General features: G+C 37.9%; 1 long non-coding RNA gene across 1 annotated transcript in view; it reads left to right on the top strand.

Moving 5' to 3' along the window:
* Positions 1-10,084, top strand: part of LOC109083293 — a 55,044-nt gene extending 44,960 nt beyond the window's left edge. The window contains exon 4 of the long non-coding RNA XR_006153200.1: positions 9,749-10,084. This is a non-coding gene — a long non-coding RNA (uncharacterized LOC109083293). The remainder of the gene's footprint in view (positions 1-9,748) is intronic.
* The last annotated feature ends 813 nt before the right edge of the window (positions 10,085-10,897 follow it).

Below are 10,897 nucleotides of genomic sequence, written 5' to 3' on the forward strand. Positions count from 1 at the left end.
GTGCCTGTCTACGATGAGGAGACTGAATAAAAACAAAGGAACATCAGTCGAATTTAAATTAAAAATTTGCATTCGAATGCAAAAACGGTGTATTTAAATTTTAGGTGTGCGTCAGGGAGCCTATCAGTGGCGCACAAGATGCAGTGATGGTGATATACACTAAGTGTAGTTGTTGCATTTTAATGTTTTTGTTAATCTGTCCAGTTGAGCCAACAAGATGCGCCACTGTTGCATTTTTTATTGAAAATATTAGAGAAATATACAAGCTCAATGTGGAAAATATTAGGTTAAAACCCAAACCAAGCCAGAACGCATATTCGCTATTACTGTTAAACTCACGTTTCGCACAAGAGATGAACAGAAAGCCATGTAAATTTAAAAGAGGTTCAACTTTTAGAAAACATGTCTTGAGTATTTCATGTTTTTAAATGCCATCGTGTGATCGGCGCTTTGGCTATTTGTATTAAGCTATGCATAAATGCATGATGTTGTTTTGTTCATATTGTTTATGCAATTTATGAAATTACATTTGATTTATAAATATTAGTTTAGATGGTATGCACATTTTTATAGACAGCCATTATTTCATTGCATTGAATAAAGTTTAATGAGGTGCATTATTTTGCTCATTGCGCCCTCCTGTGGCCTCAGGATATAGGTCAAATGTTTCCCTAACACTTATTTAATCTGCATATAAAATGTAAAGAGATATTTGTTTCAATTGTATTTTGTTATTTTGTTTAAGACTGAAATAAATTGTTTGTCTATGAAACATTATATCGTGATTTTTTTTTTTTTTTTAGCTAAATCGCCTAGCCCTATTTCCTCTCCTGGAAAGATTCAGTAAAATGGTCCAAAAAAAGAGGCTTCCTTTTTAATAGAGCTTGTTTATCTGTAGTACAGCAGATAAATTAAATAATTATACTCTTCTGACAACAATCTGCAGAGCCATGTAACAATCTCAGCCTTGAGCACCATACAGAAATAATTAAACTGGCTATTGTGTAATCAGGAATTAATGAATCAGGTTTTTTTTTTTTTTTTTTTTTTTTTCTTTGTGCAGTCCTAATACTAACAAATAAGAAATACTTAAAGAATACAACATTTATTTATTCTGAAAAAAAAACAAAAAAACACCTATGGTACAGAATTAAGACAGCAACATATTGACAGGATTGACAACAAAACATGTTCATGTTTCACAATTTCATTCTGTTATACAATTAAGAACAAGCAGTACCCATTTATTTCTGTCAGCAATGGTATAACAAGAGAATATAAGGGGAGAGAATGTAGTAGGAAATGATGTGCTGCTCATGCTTCTGATGTGAACACTCATCTGTTAACATGGGTGCTGGAAAATACAGGCTGCTCAGATGTTGCTGACGCTTGCTGTGTGCTACAGGCCCTTCAGTTTGCCACTTTTCCTTCTATAAGGGAGCTGAAGTTCTTTTTCTGCAGCAAATCACGTAACAGGCAATAAGCAGGAAAATTATTACAATAATGCAAACACAGATTATTAATATATTCCAGTGGTCTGATTTCGTCTCTGCTGGTTCAGTCTCTGCTGGTTTAGTCTCTGCTGGTTCAGTGGAATTGTTTCCTTTTTCTACTGTTGATTCTGCAACAAAATTTGGGTTGGGGTTAGGGGGGGCATTACTGCACTGTCAACAGATGTGTTTTAGACTGTCAACAGATGTGTCTAAAATTTCTTACTGTATACAGCAGATTTCAGACTGGAACATTCAGGCTGTTTTAATTTTAAAGGTGCTGTATGTAATTTTTTGACAGACTACTAAAGCATAAAAATACCAAAACATTTTTGCAGATATTTAGGAAACATGCTCAGTTCACGTATTTGTTTCTCTGAGAGAAAAAAAAACAAAAACAATGCTACAGCCAGTTATTCTCATTTGAAATGCGTGTTCCGTGTCAAAATATGTTTTTGTTTCGGTCTGTATGATTTCACCCACTTCCAATTTATCTAAGCGGGATGCAAAATGATAACTGTTGCAGTTAATTGAAAAATTAAGTAAATATTCAAAAAGTGGAAATAAAGTTCCTCACCGGTATTTAATAATAAAGTGTAGTACACAGCCTATTGCTAAATAAATACTATTATTTTTAGTGTAAATAGAATTTACTGTTATTTGTACTTAGTGGAAAAATGTGGCACAAACTCAGAGTATAGGAAACCATACTTGGCCACACATTCTGTCACTTTCACTGTCACTAGAAGCGAGCAAACAAACAGGGTCAGAGATTGCAGATTTTACCAACCTAAAAAGCCTCTGCATCCATCGAAAAAGCTCTTTGACATCAACATACAGTGTAAGGCTTGTTGCCTTCTATTGTCAATTTCACTTGTTCATGTTGTGTGTGCTAAATCTGCCAACCTGCATAAGGATTGAGTCTGAGGAGGAGGGATGGGAGAAACACCTCCAATATTTTTTATATATACATGACAATAACTCATCACATTCAGCGTAGAGAAACTGTCACTGAAATTGCATTTCATTTATATAGTAATGAAACCCTGTTTAGACTTTCATTAGACTAAATCTTGACACAATTATTAAATGGTTATCCCCTTATTAATCCTGATTTTTTTTTTTAATTATTTTAATGAAATTTATTTTTATAATTCGATATTATTTTATTTTGATGTGGAAAATTAAAATGGATAGAATTAGGTGAGATGCCCCCCTCACAACTGTAGCACTGTGTTTTTATTGTTTACCTTAATAATTCTTATCATTCATAGAGTTATTATTCAATAACAATGTCATTGTTCATCATAACCTAAAGACCAGTTAAATGGAATCATTCAATCTGAATGAATAGTCTATCGCTTTTATGACAATCTTCCATTAAATTATCGCGGCAGATCTTGAGTGAAATATGTGCGAAGTACAAATCTTTTGTTGAAACAGAATATCACTTTAAACATAAACATACCCGATGATCATGGTGCCCCGATAGAATTAAAATATATATATATATATATATATATTTACATAATATTTCCGAAATACTACTTATACTACCGTGAGAAACAGAAAGTAACTCGGCGGGTTTCACTTTAAAGTACCGCGAGAGTGATTCGAAATCATACAGAGCGGTGTGCTGTTCTTAGTTGTTGTGGTGGTGTTGTGCGAAGCGCGTGTTCTCTGTGTAGGGGGATGTGTGGTTTTAAAAAAATCTATAGCGGTGAACAGGAGACTACAGTAAGAAGAGGAGGAAAAATACATAAAATCATTAAAGGATTATTTTGCAACAACAGGAAAAGTTGTTTTCCGACTTTTATTTTAATTGTTCGAAACAAATATATATGTAGGCCCAGAGGTGGAAAGTAACGAATTACATTTACTCGCGTTACTGTAATTGAGTAGCTTTTTTGTGTACTTCTACTTTTTCAAGTAATTTTTTAAATCTGTAATTTTACTTTTACTTAAGTATATTTTGTTTGAAGTATTGTACTTCGCTACATTTTAAAACGCATTAATTACTGAGTAAAAAATAAATAAAAAATCGCTCCCTGGAAACTACTGCAGTAAATAATGGGCAGGAGAGCAAACTGCGCTAAAATCACAAGAAAGATGCAGACGTACAAGAAAGGTGTTATGGTGCAGACACCGCTGAAAACGAAACCCTGTAGTATTCTGTTGAAGTTGAACTCGAAGGAAATGAACTGAACCCATGGATATTTTTATGTTCTAGTTATGCAGTGCAGCCTAAGCTGTGTTTGCCAAGGGAGACCAAACTAGCAGCTTATAAAATCCCGACATCAACCCTTCGCAAGCATGTAGAGGTAAGGTTAATACTTGCATTGGTGATTAAAATGAAGCTTTGACAGTTTAGCAGGTTTAAGGTTTTGCACAAAGTAGCCAAAAAGACAGTGGTGCAGGGTGTGCGATCTGCGATAATAGCGTAATTGTTATTTTAACGATGTGCGATTTGACATTATATCAGTATTTTGCCAAAAACCAAACAAAACACGGAGTGCCGTGAAGTCCAGTAGATTAGACTAGTGCATGCGCATTTAGAGTGCGCATGCAGTTTTTTTTTTCAACAGTTGAATAAACAAGATGATAATTAAGAGACTTGCGGCTTAGACACCATATTGCCTGTTTTTTTGACAACAAATACAATTCCAAACACAGCCACCATAGCACAGTTTTGCGTCTCTGAGGAATGGTGGTGTTTCGTTCCTGAATGAATCAACCGTTTAAATGATTTGGGTTCAGTCGCAATGGATCACGTATTAAACAGTGACTTGCTGACACCTACTGGCGAATTTAATTTCACATTTAATTAATGTGTTTTTATTTTTTTATAATTTCAAATGAGTACTCACAACATTTTATGTCTTGTATATCAAAACATTATTTTTGCAGGTGTAACTGCAGGTTAAATGCATTCATGTCCTGCATTAATCAGTGTGTGAATACATCTAAATGCCACTTCAGATGCAATCTTCTCGGTATTGAAAAGATTAATTTTGTTGGTACTGATTTAATTTGCCTGGTAACAGCCCAAATGTCTTATCATTATAAAAAACTGATTCCTTCAACTGGTTTGAGATTTAAAGGCCTATCCCATTTTTGCCTCCCGCCCACTGTTAAAATGTAAATAAGTAAATAAGAGTACATTTTAAATGAGCTACTTTTTACTTTTACTTGAGTAGATTTTTAGACTGGTACTTTTACTTGTATTTCAGTAAAATTTCATTCATGTAATGGTACTTTTACTTGAGTAGAATATTTTCGTACTCTTTCCACCTCTGTGTAGGCCTATAACCTCGGCTGTGGAAACATGATGTGTAAAACAACAATTAAAAGGGTCACACACAGCTGCTAATTCTTTCGTCTTTGCGAGCATGTCATGATAACATCAAACATATGTCCAATATTGACGAGGAATGTAAGACTTAACTTCTAATGTAAGATTTTTATTGGCTACAGTACATAAATAATCACTCTGTGTTAGTAGCTGACACGTAATAAAATGTTAACTTCACTGAAAATGATTAAAATCACCATGAAATCAAAATTAAAAATTCCGTAAATTTTTTACGGAATACTGTAGTGTTTATTATAAATAATTTATCCATGCACTTCGTTATTATTATTATATATATATATTTTTTTTTTTATATTCATGTGCCCTTATAATCTTTAAACGAAAACGTTATCCCCTCCCCCTCAAAACAACTCATCTTCTCTTCCAGTCACGGGTTATGGCGCAAGGGCGGAGCTAGTGACGTGAGGGGTAAATGCTGGGATAAAAAAACAGGGGGAAAACTGAAGCTTCTGCTTCATTTTACAGAAATCAATGCATTGACCAGTGCTGACGCAAGCCATGGGGAGTACACTACCCTTAAAAATTGAAAGGATATTGCCACAACATTACTCTTAGGACATCGCAAAATATTATTATTAGTATTTATTTTTTATGAATATGACTTAACCTGATGGAGGACGTGCTCAGTCATTCAGGCAGTCTTTCTCTCTCGCGAATGCACTGTTAAGTATGTTTTGTGCTGTTGATCGTCCTCGTCCTCATCTTCCTCAATAAATAAAAAAAAATCTTCACGCTAGGGTGTCGGTGGTAAATCCAGTAGAGAGAAATCCCCTCACAACTAACTACAAACCTGCATTCAGATCTGCCTCCATTTAGTTAGCAACGGCTCAACTTCCAATGATCCAATCAATTCCCGAATGACGAAATCAAGTCCCGCCCTCTCATTTCAGATGCCGTTTCACTACAATAGACGTCACAGTAGAAAAAAAAGACAATCGCTACTTCCATTTCATGCCGACTTTAAGCGTGTTAAGTAGTAAATCTTTCTCCATGAAGTCAGCTGCTGTCTTCACTCAAACCTTCACAACTCACCTCTTCAGCTCAGCATTCAGTTCAATGCCCCACCATGTAAACCTCTTGATCCACCTCAGCCTCTCGCAGAGAACCTGAGCAGCTGTGAGACCCAAGACTCTGTGGCCAAAGCACAACCTTTTCTGAAGTGAAAAGTCCCTCGTCCGAGTGGCAAGCCGACACACTGCAGTTCATTCACAGTCTGACTATTTTCATATTGACCTTATGCGTAAGAGAAACAAGTGCGCAGCCATCTTTATTATTTTTTGTCTTTGAACTTCTGTTTCTGCAGTAGATTGCATCACTGTTGAAGAATATTCACCTAGTAAAGTGGATTTACTTATTGTAGAGTTGACAGAATTTATCATGAGCATTGTAAATGTTCGAAGCGGAAGTCATAACAAATGTCAGTAGACCGAGAAGATTTTAAAACGAGAGGCTCATTCATAAATTCGTATGACATTACCTTGACGCTATGGAAATACAAACCAGAAGACATAAGACAACAAGTTGGGCACTGAAAAGGGGCAGAGCTACATAATGTCTCTGCAGATAGCCCCTCAACACATGTGGTTTCTAAGATTGCCCTTCGGGTTGTCATTGGCTTCACACACATTTGTAAAATGTGTGGACATGGCTCTCCCATCTAAAATTTTGTGTACAAAATTATTTGGACTGTTGGTTGATCAGGTTATCCTCATTCAAATACTCAAATAATCAGCCCAAAATTCAAACTGATTGATCACTGGAGGTGTTGGGACTTAAGCTAAAAAGTTCTGGACAATACCACTGAGAAGGGACATCCAAGCTTGGGACACAATATGGCACCTCAGTCCAGAACCTGCATGTCTGGCTGGTCAGCAGAGCCCATCACCACCAGAGATTGTGCCACAGCGAGTGCTGAACACAATCACTGAGGAACAGACTGCCTCTACCAGGCACCAATATCTCCCATAATTGTAAAGTGTTTGTGGACTGGTGCAGAATGCATGGTGAAGACCTGGTGAATTGACCAGTGTCAATCATACTTTCGTTCTTACAGATCCTTACAGATTCTTACCGCAATTGTGCACCATCTACACTTACAGTGTATGTGGCCACTAGTGCTGGTGGATATACCGGTTGAAACAGTAAACCAGTTTGAATTACGCACATGGTATGAATAAAAAAAAAAAAAGGCGCAAACTGGTACACGTGACTAAGTAATGCACACTGCGTCATGAAATGGGTTCAGAAATGTATGAATGTATCTTTGAGGGAAACTACCATTGGTGCCACTGGCCAAAGGTGGAAAGAGGCTTCCACTGAGGGAAACTACCATTGGTGCCACTGGCCAAAGGTGGAAAGAGGCTTCCACACCAGCTGCCTGGAAATACTAGCAGTATGTCGAGACTAAAAGGGATCTTACACAAGGCCGAGTGCACCAGAAGAACACTCACTGCCCAATTTATTTCTCAAAGACCAGCCTCCCAAAGCGAGTTTTAAACACAATTTCGGAGGCTAGAGCCCAATCTATGAGATGCCTCTATGCCTTTAAGTGGTCTTTTTTCTCTGCTTGGTGTCTAAACTGCGGCAAAGACCCTCATACTTCCGATTTGACAGAGAATTGTCATTTCTGCAAAAGCTCCTGGATAAGGGACGCTCCCCATCCACGCTCAAAGTCTATGTGGCGGCTACAGCAGATTCTCATGCCCCTTTCGAAGGCCAATCGGTGGGCAGACACAGCGCAGTCATCAGCATTCTAAGGGGTGCCAGGAGGCTTAATCCGCCTTGCCCCCCTACCGTCCCTTCATGGGATCTCCCCACGGTGCTGAGGGGCCTGAAGGGACCCGCCTTCAAGCAGCTACAGTCTGCCAACATTCGGTAGCTATCACTGAAGACTGCTCTGCTTCTAGCAATGGTATCAGTAAAGCGAATGGGGACCTGCAGGCACTCTCTATTAGCCCTGCTTGTCTGGACTCTGGGCCTAACGACACTAAAGTCGTCCTGAAACCAAGGCATACCTAAGGTGCTCTCCACTCCGTTCAGAGCACAGGTCATTATGCTCTCCGTGCTTTCTCCCTCTGAAGAGGACAGAGAGCTATCTCTGCTCTGCCCAGTCAGAGCTCTGAGAATCTATTCTGAGCGTTCCTCCCCCTGTAGGCAGTCAGAACAACTCTTTGTCAAGTTTGGTAACCGCACCAAAGGGCTTTAGGCCATGAAGCAAAGACTGTCTAGATAAATATTAGATTCCATCTCACTAGCATACTCTACCTTCATTGCCTTCATTGCCCCATTGGAGTACAGTACTACAGGCATCGCCTCGTCTTGGGCATGGTCCAGTTGTGTGTCCATTGTGGATATTTGTGAGGTGGCCGGCTGGAATGATTAACCAGGCCTTAGGTCTTAGCCTTGGATTGTTGTAACTTCTCTATGGGAAATGGTTGCTTATGGATGTTTGATATCTTTAGTTGTTCTACGGCATGATTGTAGTGTTCCCATATGTGTCTAGCAAGACGCAGTACGAGTGTAGTATTGAAAGAGAACGTACTCAGTTACTTAACGTAACCCCAGTTCCCTGAGATACGGGAACGAGTACTGCGTTGCTAGCCGTGCTATGTAGCTGCACGACTCAGTTGTCGCTTCAGCCGAAGTAACCTGAGAATCAAACGCCTGCTTATATTCTGGCAGGCTTTGGCAGGGTTGGTGGGCTTCGTCGCCATAGGCTCGTGCAGTTCCGCTGCCTAGCCATTGTTTCGATTTTTAATACACTGCACTTACCACTGGCCATGTAGTTTCACTGCGTGAATGAAGAAAGGCTTCAGTTCAGGAGAAAAAAGGGGTTTTCCCTATGCGTCTAGCAAGATGCAGTACTCATTCCCGTATCTCAGGGAACCGAGGTTACGTTAAGTAATCGAGTATGATATTTTACCTCAGATATTGAAAATAAATTAGGCTAAAGCAAACTTACGTTAAAACTGTGAGTTCACTTTGAACCAACATCCATTCACTCATTCACTCAAAACTGTTAAGTCCATTCACTTTTGCATAATCTATTTTCAGTGTCCACTTTTCTTTATTTCACACCTGCCATGTTTTTGCTTTCAAATCTACACTGGACATGAAAAAGCATTGCAAATCATTTGAACTTTGTGTCAGCACGTCATAAACAGAAAGAGTCAGCAATTTTCTGTTGGGGATTTGTCGCACCTCACTGCGCCGCTTCCAGTGTAGACAGCATCACTGATTTATAATAAGTTCTATTGTATTTTGTTGTGTCACGCCGTGCCACTTGCATCTGGTGAAGACACAATGTAAGTTCATGTCGCTTTCTGATGCTGTGTTTGAATTTTCATGCCACATTATTTGAAATTAGCGCGGGCCAAACTTTTTTCTCTCGTGGGCCGCCTATCGAGGAACCCTGTTCTAGATGATCTCTTCTTCCCATGACTGGATTCTTTCTCCAGAAGGAAACACATTTGATGCAAATATCTCCATGCTTCTGTTTGAAATGAGAACTGAAGAAATGAAGTTGCTTGCCCCTTTTCCAAACAAATAATTCTCAATAGAGAATTTACTTTTTATCAACACTCACCAGACATTTTATTTCCAAGTTCCACAATATATGCAAAAAGCAGTATGAGATGATTTTGCAAAAAAAAAAAAAAAAAAAAAGTTTATTAATAAAATAATAATAATTGTAATAATAATAATAATAATAATAATAAATAGATTTGAAACAAATGTGGGCCAAAGATTTCACTTTGCTTTATATAACCACGAAGGACACAAAACCAAATCTATATACTGATATGCCTAAAAACCTATATGAATGCAATCTGAATGGCAATGTCATGAAAAGGCTGCATGTTTGACCTTTGTTTCTCTCTTTCAGGTCACCATGAGGACATCACTGGAAGATCTGCATTCCTGATGTACTTGACAGAGATAATGAGTTCGACAGTGTATTGAGACACAATGACAGCAGGAGTTCAGAAAATTACACTGTTTAAATGTATGACACTATAAGAACTGTGGAAAGATCTACCTACGAGTACACAGTATACTGTGAAAAGTTTGACCCTTGTAAAAAAAAAATAATAAAAATAAAAAAAAACATTATTATGAAAAACAACAGTTAACAACTCAAATGCACAGTACTGTATATTTACATGAACTGAATAATATAGAAGCCAAGAACCTTACTGAATAAATATGTCTGTAACAATCACGTGTTCAGTGTTCACTGGGATATTTGAAGTGTTAAATCTCTTGATAAAGTGTTTAGTGCATTATTTTTTTCTTCAGTTTGATGATTATTCTAGCCTGTAATGTTTCCATTGATGAGCATGTGAAGGCAAGCAGAGATAAGAATCTAACTGTGAGCATTTAATAAAACAAACAAAACAAATACAAAAGAACAAGGAACAAAAGAGCACAGAGAACCAATGAACTAGACACACCTGTGAACAATGAAAACTAGTCAGCAGGAGGAACTACAGAGAACTACAAACATGGCACAGAAAACAGGAAGTTTAACAAAAGTCCCAAAGCAACACAAAGGACAAATAACGTTGTAAGGCGGGTGGTTGTTCTCACTTATTAAATGTGCTTTATTTGTAAGGGGGGTGGTTGTTATAAATTATTTTGTGTGCTTTATTGTTTTATAACACCCCACCCTTTCTTATTTGTGGCAGTGTTTCTTACTCCAGCATCCTGGTGGTCAAGTCTAAGTCCAAAAGTTTTGAGTCCAAGTCAAGACCGAGTCCAAGAGGGTCGATCCAATCAAGTCCAAGTCCAAAAGTTTTGAGTCCAAGTCAAGACCGAGTCCAAATGAGAGAAAAAGAGGATCCTCTTCAAGACCACTTACTTAACTAATGTATGTGATGCGAGAGACAGCATATTAACCTATTCTAAGAAATAATTTTTACATTATTATTTTGTAATGATCAAAAAGCATGTGCAAAGTAACCACTACTCTGTAGGACAGGGGTCCTCCAAACTTAGATCCATGAGGGCCAGTGCCCTGCAGAGTTTCGCTCCA

Source organism: Cyprinus carpio, chromosome A22, assembly GCF_018340385.1.
Source record: "Cyprinus carpio isolate SPL01 chromosome A22, ASM1834038v1, whole genome shotgun sequence".
Taxonomy (NCBI): domain Eukaryota; kingdom Metazoa; phylum Chordata; class Actinopteri; order Cypriniformes; family Cyprinidae; genus Cyprinus; species Cyprinus carpio.